Source organism: Panthera tigris, chromosome D3, assembly GCF_018350195.1.
Source record: "Panthera tigris isolate Pti1 chromosome D3, P.tigris_Pti1_mat1.1, whole genome shotgun sequence".
Classification (NCBI taxonomy): Eukaryota; Metazoa; Chordata; class Mammalia; order Carnivora; family Felidae; genus Panthera; species Panthera tigris.
Genome location: NC_056671.1, coordinates 29011868 through 29029360, shown reverse-complemented (window position 1 = coordinate 29029360; position 17493 = coordinate 29011868). Strand labels below are relative to the sequence as shown.

At 44.3% G+C, this 17493-nt stretch overlaps 1 long non-coding RNA gene across 1 annotated transcript; it reads right to left on the bottom strand.

Moving 5' to 3' along the window:
* Positions 1 to 7361: 7361 nt before the first annotated feature.
* LOC122232705 lies at positions 7362 to 16572 on the bottom strand. Its single transcript, XR_006210088.1, has 3 exons — positions 16057 to 16572; positions 7737 to 7856; positions 7362 to 7546 (listed from the first exon to the last, which is right to left on the bottom strand). It is a non-coding gene; the product is annotated as an uncharacterized LOC122232705 (long non-coding RNA).
* Positions 16573 to 17493: the final 921 nt, after the last annotated feature.

The window sequence follows — 17493 nt, the reverse complement described above, 5'->3', positions numbered from 1 at the left end:
CAACAATACACAAATTATGGAAAGAGCCCAAATGTCCATCAACTGATTAAAGGATAAAGAAGATATAGTGTATATATACAATGGAATATCACTTGGCAATCAAAAAGAATGAAATCTTGCCATTTCCAACAATGTGGATGGAACTAGAGTGTAATTATGCTAAGCTAAATAAGTCAGTCAGAGAAAGACAAATATCATGATTTCACTCATGTGGAATTTAAGAAACAAAACAGATGAACATAGGGGAAGGGAAGGAAAAATAAGATAAAATGAGAGAGGGAGGCAAACCATAAGAGACTCTTAAATACAGAGAACAAATTGAGAGTTGCTGGAGGGGATGTGTGTGGGGAGGATGGGCTAAATAGGTGATGGGTATTAAAGAGGGCACTTGTTGGAGTGAGCACTGGGTGTCATATGTAAGTGATGAATCACTGGGTTCTACTCCCGAAACCAATACTACACTGTATGTTAACTAACTTGAATTTACATAAATAAATTAAAAATAAAAATAAAAATCTATAAAAATATAAAAATATATATATATAAATATATATATATTTATATATATATATATATTCAAGCTGAGGAACACCTGTGTTTATGCTGAAATATTTCCCACATTAAAAACATTTGCTGAATTTCTCTCCAGTCAGAATTTCTTTGTGATTGGCACATAATAAAGGTTCCTTTCTCTTATGAATCCTTTGATGATGAGCAAGATATGCATTTACAGTGAAGGCCTTTCCACATTCCTTACATTGATAGGGGTTTTCCCCAGTATGCATCCTCTGGTGTTGAGTCAGATATGCACGCTGACCAAAGGTTTTCCCACACTCATTACACTTGTAGGGTTTCTCTCCAGCATGAATTCTCTGGTGTTGAGTAAGATGTGTGTTCCATCAGAAAGCTTTCCTGCATTCATTACATTCAAAGGGTTTTTCTCCAGTATAGATCCTCTTATTTGAATAAGGGATGACCGATGACTATAGGCTTTGCCACATTCAGTACATTCATAGGGTTTTTCTCCAGTATGTGTTCTCAGATGTAAAGTAAGCTGAATGCTCTGGGTAAAGGCTTTTCCACATTCTTTACATTCAAAGGGTTTTTCTCCAGTATGAATCCTCTTGTGTTGCATTAGAGATGAGCTATGACTATAGGTTTTACCACGTTCAGTACATTCATAAGGTTTCTCTCCAGAATGAGTTCTTAGATGCAGAGTAAGTTGAATGCTCTGAATAAAGGCTTTGCCACACTGATTACACTCATAGGGTTTCTCCCCAGTATGAGTTTTCTGATGCAGAGTTAGATGTGAACTTTGGCTAAAGGCCTTCCCACACTGATTGCATTCATAAGGTTTCTCTCCTGTATGAATCCTCTGATGTTGTGTGAGGTGTGTACTTTGGCTGAAATCCTTTCCACATTCACTACACTCATAGCGTTTTTCTCCAGTATGAGTTCTCTGATGTAGAATAAGAGATGAGTCCCAGCTGAACAACTTCCCACATACACTACACTCATATGGTCGCTCTCCTGTGTGACATCTTTCATGTTGTATAAGGTGTGTTCCCCTGCTAAAAGATTTATCACAACTTCTGCATTTGAAGGGCTTTTCTCTAGCATCAAATTTCTGATATCTAATAAAATATGACTACCCTGGTGTTGAGCGAGATCCAAACCACAGCTAATGTATTTCCCACATTGATCACGTTTGTATGGCTTTTCACTTGTGTAGATTCTCTGATGATTACTTAGATGTAGGTTATGTGAAAAGATACTGTTGTAACTGTCATCTTTACACATTGCTTTCCCTGAAGGAATTGTACTTTGAGTAACAAAGTTTGATCGCTGTCTAAATTCAAATCCATTATCTTCACGAATGGTCTCCTGAGTCAGGATTTTCTTATGGGTAAATGCCATCTGCCCTGGATGGCTTTCTAAGCAGCCAAGCAATTCTGGGACTTCTCTGGTGGAGTAACAGATTCTATTTCTTTTACTTTTATTGATTATCATGCCCTGGGAAAATTCTTCAGAAATTACTTGCTTCAGATTTGACTCTGCAGTTCTATATCTGGTCTTTTGGCCTGAAAGAAATTTTTAAAAATGGAGGATACTTGACTATTTAGAGAGACAAAAAGTGTGACCTAGTCAAAGCTACATATAATATGTTACTATTACTTTCATACTTTGATTTTCCAGAGGTATGGTGCTTTGACTGATTTCAAATGTTATGTGAACCAAGAGCCACTGTACACAGGAGCAAGGAAGAAGTGAATAGGGACACACACATGGTTACAGGGGTGCTGGTAAGTGAAATGAATGAGGACTGCTGTTCTGGAATGACTAAAGGGGGCAAACTGGGACTGAGAATGGACAAGGGGGCAGCAATTAGGGGAATCATGGGAATAAGGACCAGCAGAAGAAAAGCAGATAAAGGTATAACCTGAAGTCACTGTGTGCCTGGGTCATTATGAAATGTCACCACTAATCTCTCAGCCTCTTCTCCTTATTTGTCCATCTGGTAAGCTGCCACAGTTAACTTCCCTGAAACACCAATTCACCAGGTCTGTAAGGATGGTCCTCTTGCACCCATTCTCCTGCTGCTTTCAGAGGCAACCCATGATCACTGCTGAATTGACTAGGGAGGTCACAAAGTAAGCAAGTTATGGGCAAAAAGGACTCACGCAGAATCCAACACAGGTGAGGAGGTGTGAGAAGAAACAGAGGAGCCAGGTGAAGTGGGGAGTGATTATGGAAAGTCTTGCTGAAATTAATGCAGCAGGAAGCAGAAAACCACGGTGTGGATTCTGGCAGGTGGTGGACATTCCTAGTAGACTTACCTAACATTCAAGGTAGATTAAGAGGGAAATGATGGTGACCAAACAGATGACAGGAAAGGGAGGGAGGTGAAAGCAGCATCACTGACCACAGATGGGCTTCTCTTGAGAGGGCAGAATGCCTGGCAGCACGGGGGGCGGGGTGGGGGGGCACATCCAAGAAGAGGGAAGAAGAAAGTCAGTGCAGGGTAGGAGGGGCCTAGACAGAAAGTAAACCCCTGAAGGGGCAGGGCTCATACAGGAGAGGAGCGGGAGGGGCAGGAGGCAGCTTCTGTGCAGGGACTGTTTTGGAGGCAGCTCTGATTTCCCCTGGGGATTTCTCTGTTGTGATTCTAGAAATTTCCAGCTTCCTGGACAGCCTTCTGTGTGAGCCCCCAGGCCTCCTTCCCATCTCTTCACCTGGAGAGGGGTCCCTAGGAATGTCCCTCCACAGCATCCATGGCGATTCGCCTTGCTCCAACTGGGAGATCACATCAGGTTTGAAATCCTGGTACCCTGCCCGAGAAAGATAAGATGTACAGGTGTTGGGGCCAGTGACAAGTGTGTGCCCAGGGGCTGCCCCCTTTTCCCTGTCTTCAGGAACTTTGCAGCATGAAAGATGGGTGACGCCAGGGTGGGGGTGGGGGCAGCCTCAGCCTCTTGCTTCCTACAATGCAGAGGATACACAGCAGAAATGCCCTGGGTCTGTGTCCTCTGAACATCAAAATATAGCTCCATGGTTCAGAGGCCTCAGGTCTGGATAGAGAAGAGAGAACACACTCCTCATCCACGAACTCATATTGGCAGAGTTGGTGCACACAGGCCTTCAAGGATTGTTAGTAGACTGTGCCTCTGAGAGTCCAAAACCCCTTTCTAGTCTCTGTTGCATCTTTTAAAATCATACATATTGTCATTATAATCTATTATATCTGTGTTTATTTAATATAAAAAAATCACTTATTTAAATTACTTGATATCTCCCCTCTTCCCATCAGCTAGGCAGACAACCTGAGCAGATGGCAACTGTGTCCCCTGTCCTTCCCAGGGTGCTGCCTGGTGCTGCCCCCCAGGCCAGTGCAGATGGTGGGCCCAGGGCCACTCTTAACCAGGAAAGCCAGGCTCCTATAGTTCTCCAGCATGACCTCTTGGTACAGTGACCTCGGAGTGGTGCCCAGATGCTCCCACTCCTCCTGGGTGAATTCTACAGCCACGTCCTGGAATGTCACTGGGTCATGAGGTGTTACACATGGAAGTGTTAGGCAGTGGGAATGTGAACACCAGACATTTAGTGAGTCTGGTTCAAGCAACAGCAAGACACCAACACTGAGTCTATGACGATATTCTCCTAGAAGTTCTAGTCTGTGCAGTAAGAAATTCCAGGAGAGTAATGACAGCTAGACAGTTGCGAGAATTGCTGGACTATGAGGTCAAGGGCAAAAACAGCAAATTGTAGACGAATCCATGGAATATGCATTTATTCAGTGTTACAGACTGAATTGTGTCCCTTCCTCCCAAGTCATATGTTGAAGTCCCAACCCACAATGTGACTATTTGTAGATGGGGCCTTTAAGGGGACAATTCAGGTTAAATGAGGTCATAAGGCTGGGGCCCTAAACCAATGGGTCCTTGTAAGAAGAGGAAGAGACACTGGGAGTATATGCACACAGAGGAAAAGCCATGTGGGGGCACAAGAAGAAGGGGGCCATCTACAAGCCAGGAAGAGAGCTTTCACCATAACCCAGCCCTGATGGCATCTTGATCTTGGACCTCCAGCCTTCAGAACGGCAAGAAAATGAATTTCTGTTGTTTAAGCTGCACAGCTGGTGGTACTTTGTTATGGCAGCTCTGGCAGATTAACAGAGTTGAAACATGTGCATTGAGCAGTCTACTGTTTAGGGACATATGCGGTAGGACCATAAAGAAGATCAAGAAAAAGATTCCTAGAAATTCCAGGGTAGAAATTATATTTGAAGGAGGAGGGAGAGGGATTTTTTTTTAAGATGAAGCGATAGATAAAGAGGAAGTATGTCTATTAAATAATTTGGAACAGGACAAGTTACCGAAGAAAGGCTGGTCAGGGCACAGCACACGAGAGGGGACTTTGTGCTGTGATGTGCAGAACGATGCCAAAGGACAGCTTGTTTGTGGCTCTGCATCTCAACTGTGTGGATCTTCCTTCTTACTCTTCCATCTGCATGCAGCACCCTCTCCTGGCCCCTCCTGCTCAGACCCCTGGGCCCTCCCCATCTCTCTCCTCCTTGAATAACTGGGGTTCACAGTCCTCTGTCCTGCACCCACCCAGATCCCTTTCTTCCCCTCCCTGGGGTCTCCCTGTGCTCATCCACTCCTGGGACTTCAGGACCACTTCCTCCCCCCAACTCCCAGTGTGGGCTTTCAGGTCTGAATACTTGAGTTGTCAGAACAGAGTGAGAGGGAAAGAGGAGGTCAAGGGCAAAGCTGGGCTAAACAGCATCATTTCCACCACTGGAGGACATGCCCTATCCCAGAGAGGTAGAGACCCCATAGGCAGAAATTCCCCAGGTAATAGTGTGCTCATCACCACAGCTGGAGACCCCATGAGTGGTGGGGGGGTCTCTTCTCCATGAGACAAAGACTCTACAAGTGGTGGTGCCCACCTTGCCATGAATGGAGCCTCCTCACCAAAGCAGATCCACTGATGTTGCCCGTGGCCCAAGGCAGCAGAAGCCAGGGGGCCAGACCAGGTGTGATGGCTGAGCCACATCATCGCAGGGCATCCTCACCAAAGTCATGAGAGGACAAAGCCTGAGAGATCTGACCAGGGTAGCAGCTACCTCAGCGTCCCAGTCACTGTAGTAGACACCCACATAATCCCAAAATGCACGCGGGCAAAGGAACAAAGACAGCTTGTTCACCAGCTGAGAACATGTCCCCCCAGGATAGTCAGACAATGGCTGAGTAAACACCACATTCTCCTTCATCTGGTTTAGTTCATCCAACAAGTACAAGCTGAAATGTAATCCCAGTAATGAGAATGAACTCAACTAAATACTTACAACTTTAAAATTTTGCAGATAATCAACTTAAGACTTTTTTTAAGTTTATTTATTTGAGAGAGGGTGTGAGCGTGGGAGAGGCAGGGAGGGAGGGAGGGAGAGAGGGAGGGAGGGAGGGAGGGAGGGAGGGAGGGAGGGAGGGAGAGAGAGAGAGAGAGAGAGAGAGAGAGAGAGAATGAATCCCAAGTAGACTCCATGATGTTAGCACAGAACCCAACATGGGGTTTGGTATCACAAACTGTCAGATCATGACCGGGGTCAAAATCAAGAGTTGAACGTTTAACCGACCGAGCCACCCAGGTGCCCCTCAACTTGAGAATTTTTAAAAGATATTTTAATTTGTAATAAAATTTTGCAACCTGATTTTTCAAAAGTAACAAGTTACCAGTGCCTATTAAAGTTCTAAATCATTTTAGTTAATAGGAATGAGTCAAGAAAGGATGAGTATACAACATAAACGTTATAAAAAACCACCTGTTCTTCAAATGAAATCCTTACCCATGTGGGCAGGAGGCTTTGAAAGTTAATAAATACATTTAAAGTTTTAAATGGAGACACAGACACTTGGTTTGGCTGTAAATTGATTCTTTGTTTCTGGTTGAATATGTAAGACAAATATGATGAGAAAATGCAGATCTGTTCGGGAATTAATTTACCCAGATCTTATTGAGTAAGAGCTTCTCTCATCTAGCTTTCATGTTCATGATAATTCCTTTCAGAAGTTCAGTATCTGAAATAGAAAGGCACTTTTAAAGGTAGAGGTTACTCCCTTAACCATATACTTGAAGAATAAATTCTTCAGGAAAGATCACAGAGGGAGACTGACATTGTATATTTGTGTGTTGATTTTTCCTTAAGAAAAAATGGAATGAAAGAACAGAAACTTTCAGTAATTGGGTAATATAATGAAAAATATTTTGTTGAACATATATTTTTCCAAATATTTGACTATAGGCTCATCTGGAGAATATTAATAATGGCTACCAAGAATCCTTCCCCACCCACCTCCCCTCCAGCAACTCTGTTTGTTCTCTGTAATTAAGAGTCTCTTATGGTTTGCTTCCCTCTTTTTATCTTATTTTTTCCTTCCCTTCCCCTCTGTCCATTTGTTTTGTTTCGTAAATTCCACATACTAGTGAAAAAATGATATTTATCTTTCTCTCCTGACTTATTTCACTTAGCATAATATACTAGTTCCATTCACATTGTTGCAAATGGCAAGGTTTTGTTCTTTTTGATCGCTGAGTAATATTCCATCGTATATATGTACCACATCTTTATCCATTTGTCAGTTGATGGACATTTGGACTCTTTCCATACTTCGGTTATTGTTGATAGCACTTCTATAAACATTGGGGTGCATGTGCCCCTTTGAAACAGCACTCCTATATCCTTTGGATAAATACCTAATAGTGCAATTGCTGGGTCGTAGGGTAGTTCTATTTTTAATTTTTTGAGGAAGCCCCATACTGTTTTCCAGAGTGGCTGCACCAGTTTGCATTCCCACCAGCAGTGCAAAAATATTCCCCTTTTCCCACATCCTTGCCGAAGTAGGTTTTAAATAAACATTATGACCCCAATAAATATACATGCAAAGGTCAGAGAAGTCAATTCATGAAAGAATAGACACCTCCTTGACTCCCACTTGCACAGAAAGCAAAGTCCTCAGCGTCACCTGTGCCTTGGCTCCAGGAAGAGCTGCAGAGAGAGAGAGAGAGAGAGAGAGGGGACACATGAGTGCCTGCTCCTGTGGGGCTCAAATCTGTCCAGAGAGGATCGCTCACCTCTCCCCCAGCACCCCAACAGGGGCACAAAGGACACGACCACTTGTGCACCTGTGGCTCTGTATTGTGAAGAAACAACAGGGCTTTTTCCTTGGGTTTCTTACCTTTTCTGATCTCTACGAGGCATTTATAGTGTAGACCACTTCTCTCTTAGGACCTTCTCCTCCCATAAAGAAAATTCAAGGCCCAAACGGTTTTCAATGATGAATGAATGCTATCAAACCCTTAAGGGCAAAATACATACACTCTGTCAGAAAATCGAAAAGAAGGGAATGCTTCCTAACTCACTTTATGAGGCCAACATAACCTTGATACCCAAACCTGATAAATCATTACAAGACAATTAAACACCAATATCAGGAACATAGATACAAAAATTCTCACCACATATTAGCAAATCACTAGTAGCTGTATATATATGCATAAGAGTGTATGTATGGGTGTATATGTATGCACATCTCTCAGTGGAGTTTACCCCAGAAACAAAATGTTGGTTTAACATTAGAACATTTATGTCATTAATCACATTAAGATTGTATTAAGAGAATGAAGGAGAAAAATTGTACTATCAGATGCAGAAAATCATTAGATAAAATTCAACACTAGTTCATGATGAAAATGCTCAGCAAACCAGTAATGAAGTTACCCAGTTAATAAAGGGCATCTACAAAAAGTACCTATAACTCATATCATAATAAATAATGTTTAAATAAATAATCAATGTTTTTACCCTGATAGGGTAACTAGGAACTAGGCAAGGACGTCTCTTCTCACCATTTCTATTTTACATTGTACTTGAGGTCCTAGTCAGTGAAATAAAACAGGAAAGAAAAAAATAAAATGCATAAATACTAGATGGGGAGAAGTAAAACTGTATTTGCAGACAATGTGATTTTCTCCACAGAAAATCCTAAGGAATCCACAATACAACTTTAAAACTGAATAAATAAACTAAGCAAGGTCATAGGATGTGACAGTCTTCTTATTTCTTACTTACCTTAATACTCCAATCCCATGTTATACTTAAAATTTTTTATACTATACTTTCCCTGTTTATACTACTGTGCAGTTTCTGTCTCCTGGTTGGATACTTCCTGATACAACTGTCAGAAGAAAAAATTACCTTGACCTCTACTAAATACAAAAAAATTAATTTTAATTATATTGTAGCTATAAACAGAAGAGCTAAAACTATAAAATTTCTAGAAGAAAATATAGGAGGAGATCATTGTGACCTTGTGGTAGACAAAGAATTCTTAAGTAGGACACAAAAATCACTAGCTATAAAAGTTGGTAAAATGGACTTCACCAAAATTTAAAAAGTGTCTGCTCTATAAAAGACATCCTTAAGAAAATAAAAAGGGGGGCATGTAGGAAAGGGTTAACTCTATGGGCCTGGTTTGCTCACACCCTGCATATTCCCATGGAAGGCATGTTTTCAGAACTGGCCCTTGGATAGCTCCTGGGAACTGAGCTCCTAAAATGGTCTGTTGGGTAAGAAAAGTGTTTTTGCAAGCCTGAGGCCTTCAGGCACCCTGGCCTTGCCAGATTGTCTAGATAGCTTACACTCACAGTGTGATTCATGGTGGACACCTACTTCCCATCTGGGAGGCCGGAGCTTTAGTGACAGGTCAGTCATGCAGTATGTCTACGTGGCTGACCTCCAATACAGACACTGGACACCTAGACTTGGCTAAGTTTCCATGGTTGGTGACACTTCACGCATGTTGTCACGCTTCACTGCTGAGGGAATTAGGGACATCCCTTGCCACTCCACTGGTGGGGGATGCATGGAAGGTTGTGCATAGTTTCCTTCAGACTTTGCCCCATGCACCTTTTCCTTGTGCTGATTTTACTCTGTATTCTCTTGGTGTAATAGGCACCAAGCATGAGACAATAACTTCTGCGTCCTATTAGAGCCCTTCTAGTGAAACGTCAAGCCTGAGGGTGGCCCTGGGGATCCTAAGGCAGTAAGCCACAGACTGCAAAGAAATATTCACTATATATGTGGTAATGCAGACAATACATATAAATATACAAATATAACACATACAGAACACATACATGATAACACATACCTATACACATATAACACATACATGGTAAAGATCTTACATCTAGAGTAAAGAAAGAGTTCTTATATATCAAAACAAGAGATCAACCAACCTAATAAAAAAAATGAGCAAGGGACTTAGACCTTCATAAGATGAGATATAAAAGTGGTGATATGAGCATATGAAAATATGCTCACCATCATTAGCCAACAGGAAAATCCAAATGAAAAACATAGTGAGGAAGCACCACATGCCATTAGAAGAGTCAAGATTAAAAGGACTGACAATACCAAGTGCTGGCAAAGATCTGGAGCAAATGTAACTCTTGCACGTCGTTAGTGGAAATGTAAAATGGATTGGCCACTTTGGAAGTTTCAGAGTTTTGTTTTTTTTTTTTACATAGATAAACATATACCTATCCTATGAGGCAGCAGCTACTCCACTATTAGGTGTTTACCCAAGAGAAATAAGAATATATGCCCACAGAAAAGCTTGTATGCAAATGACTATAGTAGCTTGACTCATAAGAGCTAAAAACTAGTGCTCATTGACAGGTAAATGAATTGTGGCATGTTCATACAAGGAATAACACACAGCAATAAAAATGAATGAACTGCTAATACACACACATGATATGGATGAATCTGAGAAACACTTAGTTGAATGAAATAATTAAAAAAAAGGCCAGATGAAAAGTGGTACATAAAATATGGTTCAATGAAGTCCTCCCTTCCTTCCTTCTCTCTTTTCCTTCCTTCCTTCCTTCCTTCCTCCCTCTCTCCCTTCTTTTCCTTCCTTCCTTCCTTCCTCCCTCCCTTCTTTTCCTTCCTTCCTTCCTTCCTCCCTCCCTCCCTCTCTCCCTTCTTTTCCTTCCTTCCTTCCTTCCTTCCTTCCTTCCTCCCTCCCTCCCTCCCTCTCTCCCTTCTTTTCCTTCCTTCCTTCCTTCCTTCCTTCCTTCCTTCCTCCCTCCCTCCCTCTCTCCCTTCTTTTCCTTCCTTCCTTCCTTCCTCCCTCCCTTCTTTTCCTTCCTTCCTTCCTTCCTTCCTTCCTTCCTTCCTTCCTCCCTCCCTCCCTCCCTTCTTTTCCTTCCTTCCTTCCTTCCTTCCTTCCTTCCTTCCTTCCTTCCTTCTTTCCTTCCTTCCTCCCTCCCTCCCTCTCTCCCTTCTTTTCCTTCCTTCCTTCCTTCCTTCCTTCCTTCCTTCCTTCCTTCCTTCCTTCCCTCCCTCCCTCCCTCCCTCCCTTCCTTCCTGGCCTACCTTCCTTCCTTCCTTCTCTCTTTTTCTTTCTTTCTTCCCTTCCTTCCTTTTAATTGAAGTATAGTTGACGCACAATCCATGAAGTTCTAAAGCAAATTCTATGATGACAGAAGTCATTCTGGGGGTTGCCTGAGGTGAGGAACACTAGGAATTGAGTACAGAGGCATAATGGAACTTCCTGGGGTGTTAAAATGTTCCCTGCCTTAACTGGGGTGGTAGGTACACAGATTTATAGGCCAAATCCCATCACATCCCATTTTATTGCATCTAAATTATATGGCAATAAGTAGATTAAAAAGAAACTAGCTCTTCTCTGTCTCCTGCACCTGCTCTTCTCATTCTGTCCCACCCATCACCGTCACACCGTCTCCTGAAAGAACCTCATCAGAGTCTACAGCCTCACCCTTCCCTGGTACTAGGGCAGCTACCAAATCCTCTCTCCACCCCAGTCCCCTCCCTGGTGCTCTGAGTCTGCAGTGGCCTGGATTTCCCCCTCCGCACGTCGCCAGCATCTGACTCATTACATTTCACCCACATCATCCACTCACTGGGTGTCCCCATCTCAGGACATGGCACCTCCATTTGTCCAGCTGCTCAGGCTGGAAATGGGAGGTTCCAAGGCTGGGTCTTCAGCCTCACCTCTGTGCTCTGATATCAAGCCCTACAGTCTCATCAACCCAAATCCCTCTTCCCTGTCACCTCCCCCACTGCCAGAGTTCAAGTTTGAGTCTCCTTTTGCCTGAACTACTACAGTTCAGGCCCTCCTGGCCCTCCTACTACTAATGCTGACCACAGCTCTGGCAGACGGTCTAACAGCAATCTCATGAGACCCAAGCCAGAAGCACACAACTAAGCTGCTCGTGAATCCTGATCCACGTGAATCCTGACCCACAAAAGCAGTGTGGGATAATAACATGTTTGTTGTTGCTTTAAGTCCCTAAATCTTGTGGTAATTTATTATGCAGGGATAATTAACACACACAGTGAAGAGAGAAAGGGACGAATGAAGTAGAGAGATAAAGAATGTGGGGGAGGGGATACAATTTTAGAGATGAGGTTCAGAAAAGGTTTCCTTTTTTTTTTCTTTTATTTATTTATCTTGAGAGAGAGAGAGACAGAGACAGAGAGAGCACAAGGAGGGGAGGGGCAGAGAGACAGAGAGAGAGAGAGAGAGAATCCCAACCAGACTCCACAACATCAGCATGGAGCCCGACATGGGGCTCAAACTCACAAACTGTAAGATCATGACCTGAGCTGAAATCAAGAGTCTAATGCTTAACTGACTGAGCCACACAGGCGCCCCCAGAAAAGGTTTCCTGATGAGAGGGTAACAAAGCATGAGGAGACAAGCCACGTGGGTATTTGGGAGAAAAGCATGCCAGCAGACAGACTATCATGTAGAAGTGTGCCTACTGAGTTCCAGATACAGCAGAAGGGCCGGTGTGGCCGGAGCAGAGTGAAGGAGCCAGTGACAGAAGATGAGGTTGGAACTCAGAACTGGAGACCAGATGGCACAAGACCTCACAGGCCATGGTGAGGCTCATTCTGGAACAGGATCATCTGGCTATTAGAGGAGAACCAGTAGAAGTAGGGAAACTAGGTAGGGGCTAATCCAACGATCCAGGGAGGGGTGGTGCTGAGCAGGGGGGAAGCTGAGAAGGGGCACAGTCTGGATACCTTGTGAAGAAAGAGCCAACAGGGTTTGTGAATGGATCCAAGGCAGGATGTGAGGAAAAAACGCAGAGTGAAGAAATACTCCAAGATTTTTGGACTGAGCAGCTGGAAGAAAGAAATGATCATTTGTTAAGATGGGAAAGAGTACAGGGGGAGGAGGAGGTCTGTGTGGAGAGCAGGAGTCCTTATAGACATGTTAAGTTCCAGGGGTATTAGATATCCAAGGGGAAGTGCCAAGTGGGCAGGCGAGTAGTGAGCCTGGAGTTCAGAGCAGAAATCTGAGCAGGAAACATAAATTTGGGAATTATCAGCACATGTGTGGCAGTAAAAGCTGCAAGACTGGATGACGCTTCCTCAAAGTCGGTGCAGCTATAGAAGAGGGGAGGCTTCTGAAGACCCAGCCCTGAGGCCCTCTGGTCTTGGGGAGAGAGGTCTCTCATCTTAGGGGCTGTGGGGGACCAACATGAAGACTGAGAAGTTCCTGGAGAGGCAAGTGGAAAACCAGGAGAGGCGCTGTCCCACGGCCAAGAGAAGACAGTGATGACAGATCAAACAACATAGAATTTGCTGGTGGACTTGACAAAGATAGTTGTGTTACCATTGCAGGGGCATAAACCTGCTTAGATGGGTTCAAGACAGACCTGGAAGAGAGTAATTAGGTACAGCAAAAAGAACTCTTTGGAGGAGTTCTGGTTTAAAGGCAAAAAAAAAAAAAAAAAAAGGAATGGGTGGTTGGTGGAAAGTGGGACAAGAGGGATTTATTAATAGGGAGAGGGGATCTGGGTGGCTCAGTTAAGCGTTTGACTTCAGTTCAGGTCATCTCATGGTTCATGAGTTCGAGCCCCACATAGGGCTCTCTGCTGTCAGCACAGAGCCTGCTTCAGATCCTCTGTCCCCCTCTTTCTCTGCGCCTCCCCCGCTAATGTGTGTGTGCTCTTTCTCTCAAAAATAAATAAACATTCTTAAAAATTTTTAATGCTTAGTTTTGAGAGAGAGACACACAGAGTGTGAGCAGGGGAAGCGCAGGGAGAGAGGGAGACACAGAATCTGAAGCAGGCTCCAGGCTCTGAGCTGATAGCACAGAGCCCAACAAGGGGCTCAAACTCACGATCGTGAGATTATGATCTGAGCCAAAGTTGGACGCTTAACGACAGAGCCACCCAAGCGCACCAATAAATAAACATCTGTTAAAAATAGGGAGAAATAATACTTTCAAATTAGTAACTATCAACCTGACATCTGAGATCATTTTAGATCCTTGCTTAGTACTGTTTCTTTTTTTCTTTTTTTTAATGTATGGAATTGTTTTTTTTTTCAATAAATATTGAAATTTATTGTCAAATTGGTTTCCATTAGTACTGTTTCTATGTGAACATTCTACTGAGCTTACCAGTTTCAAAGTATTATATAATATAGTTACTAAAATAATTAGTATAATATGACTGGGAAAGCCCACAAGAATGTTTGCCAAAAAGTTAAGAGGAGCTCTCTCTGGGGCTTGGGGGATTAATATTAAAAAAATTTTTTTATATGTTTATTCATTTTTGAGAGAGACAGAGACAGAGATCAAGCAGGGGAGGGGCAGAGAAAGAGAGAGACACAGAATCTGAAGCAGGCTCTGGGCTCTGAGCTGTCAGCACAGAGCCTGATGCGGGGCTCCATCTCATGAACCATATCATGACCTGAGCCAAAGTCGGACGCTTAACCAACTGAGCCACCCAGGTGCCCCTTGGGGGATTAATATTTATTGTGCTTGTTTCGATTTTCTAACACTTCTCTAGCACCTGTGCGTTACTTGTACTGGATGCTTCTTTACAATAAAGGAGAGATATTTTCATCACAGCTCACGAGACCCCCTTACTTATGCCGTTACACAGATGCTGACACTGTCTTTGGATATGCACAAGCTCTTCCCTCTCCTTGTGGGCCTAGTGTGTGCCAGGCCAAGACCCAAACACTTTTTCCATTGGTCACTCAGAACCATGGCCCTGAGGGCAGGCCCCCAACGCAGTACACCACACAAGTGTTCAGGGAATGGACAAATGGACGGACGGTGTCCTGTGACCCAAGTTTTGGACCATTGCTCCAACTACCTGGACACACTTTTGAATCTGAGCTCCTTCCCAGGCCCCCCAAGGCAGGGGTTTTAGGAGTAGGCTTCTCAGGGATGCCCTTCCTGGACGAGGAGAGCTTGTCAGACCCATCAGGGCATGAACAGGCCATGCGACTCAGTGTTCCTTGGACTCCCAGGGTCTTTTCAACTTCTGTTCGCACTAACACCTTAATCATTATTTTATTAACATTCCTTAACTTTTTCAAAATTGTGGTAAAGACACACGTAACAAAACATCCACCATCTTAACCATTCCTAAGTGTACAGTTCAGTAGTGTTAAGTATATTCACGTGGTTGAGGAACCAATCTCAGAACTTTTTCATCTGGCAAAACCAGACCTCTGGACCCATTAAACAACAGCTTCCCCTACCTCCTCCACTCAGCCCCTGACAACCACCATTGCACTTTCTATGAACTTGACTACTCTAGGGACCTTACATAAGTGGAATCATACAGCATTTGTTATTTTGAGACAAGGCTCATTTCCATTAGCATAATGCCTTCCAGGTTCATCCATGTCACACCATGTGAGGCTTTACCATATTGTCTTGTAGGGATAAACCAGTTTTGTTCATCCATTCATTTGTGGATGGACACTTGGGTTGCTTCCACCTCTTGGCTCTTGTGACTAATACTGCTATAAACATAGTCTGTATCTCTTTCAGATCTTGCTTTCGATTCTTTTAGATATATACCCAGCAATCATATGGTAGTTTTATTTCTAATTTTTGAAAGAAAAGTTAAAGAATTTCCCAACTGTTTTTCAGTGGCTGCACCATTTTACGTTCTCACCAACAGTGCAAAGGGTCCAATTTCTCCACATTCATGCTGGCATGTTATTTTTTATTTAAAAAAAAAAATTTTTTTTTTGTTTTTGTAATAGCCAGCCTAATGGGATTGTGGTTATCTTTAAAAGATTCTGATTGTGATACACACACACAGGGCGTGCAAGAACCTAATATTGGAACGGACAGTTGTAAAGAGAACATCCAGGGAATTCTTGACACAGGTCATGAAATAAATACTAATGGTGTCCCAGAAACACCCCGGGCCCTTGTCCTGGTAACCTTTTCTATTATCATCTCTCTCCCTCACCTTCCTACACTCCCCAGCTAAACACTCTCTGGCCTTTACAGTATTTTCCTTGCTTAACTTTACAGTCACATCTGAAACAATAGTTTCTGTTTTGCCAGTGTTTGCACTTGGTATAAACGTAATCATTTTGTTAGTCTTTTTGCTTAACTTTGGGTAGGTAAGATTCATCAACGTTCATACAGCTCTCGTTTCTGGGTTCTCTGTATAGAATTTCACAGCAGCAAAATTCACCTTCGGTCTCTTCCAATACAAATCCACAGACAGCGACGCTGTACCTGTCTCCTGGGGCTTTGGAGCAGGGGTCTCCATCGCGCCCCTCGGCAGCGTTCCCCGGACACGTGGGCAGCTCTGCAACCTCCGGCCCCAGGCTAGGCCCAGAGGCACGGGTCCTGTTCCTGGGGCTAAGGGACAGCCTGCCTGGGAGCCCCGTGGGGTCACACACGCACTTCCGGTTTCACGGTCGCGCACGCGGAGCCCCCTGCGCACTTCCAGGGTCGGGGTCAGGCAGGCTCAGCAAGCGTCCCACATTCCAGCCTGCGCTCACGCCCCATCACCCGCGCTCCTCCCGGGGCTCCGAGTGAGGGGACCAAGGCCGATTTCGGGCTCAGAGGTTTGGAACTAGCGGGTACGAAGAGCTGTCTCGCAGACTGGGCGGACCCGCCTCCCACAGAAATCCAACGACCACCACAAAGGAGCAGGCCAAACACCGTCGCGGGAAAGTGCGCCTGCGCGGACCGGACATGAACTACAAGTCCCGGGAGCTTTTGTGCTGCGCAGACAGACGACTCCATTTCCCAGAAGGCATCGGGGTCCCGGAGCTGCTCTGACCTCCAGATCCAGACGAGCTTGTAGCACAGCTTTCTGGGAAGTGTAGTTCCGGTATCATGCTGGGCCGATGTGTTGTGTGTCTAACTGCAGGGGTATCCAGAGGGTGGTACCCACTAACGTGGAATTATCCTGTCAGTTCCAGGTGGATTTGGGTAGGTCCTGGCCCATGTTCATCTTTGCGGGAAAGGCTCATTCACCTCGCCCTCAGGATACTAGTGGTGGTGGGTGGGCACTGAAGAGTTTTACTAGGCTTCCTGCCCCTGCTGTCCCTAACCTGGGGTCCCAGGAAGGGACGGGGGACGAAGTAGGGAAATCCTCAGCCCTGTTCTCAGGCCCAGTGATCCTGATGCTGGTCCACCCTCAGGAGCAGGGGAAGGAGTCCGGGTGGTGGCCCAGCCTTGACACAGTGCTCTGACAATTTCACCCTCCTTGACTTGAACCCCAGCTGCAGCTTTGGCCACAAGTTCTACCCAGCCAGCATCAGCACAGCACAGCTGTGCCCAGGCCTCCCTGCTGTGGTTGTTGGCCTCCAGAATGACCTCTATAAATCTTGTCTCCTGGTAGTCACATCTTTGTGTAGTACCTCCCACACTGAGTAGGGCGGACATATGTAACAAAAATAATATTGTGGATATACTGGTATATAGATTATGAAGCTAGGTCATGAAAGACATTGATTGAAACTTCAACCTTGCTGTCTTGGATCACCCACTCTGGGGGAAGCCAACATCACATCTTAAGTACACTTGAGCAATTTGTGGAGAGTTCCACATGGCAAGAAACTTTGGCCTCCTGCCTACAGCCTGTACTAATTTGCCACCCACAAAAGGAATGCTCTTG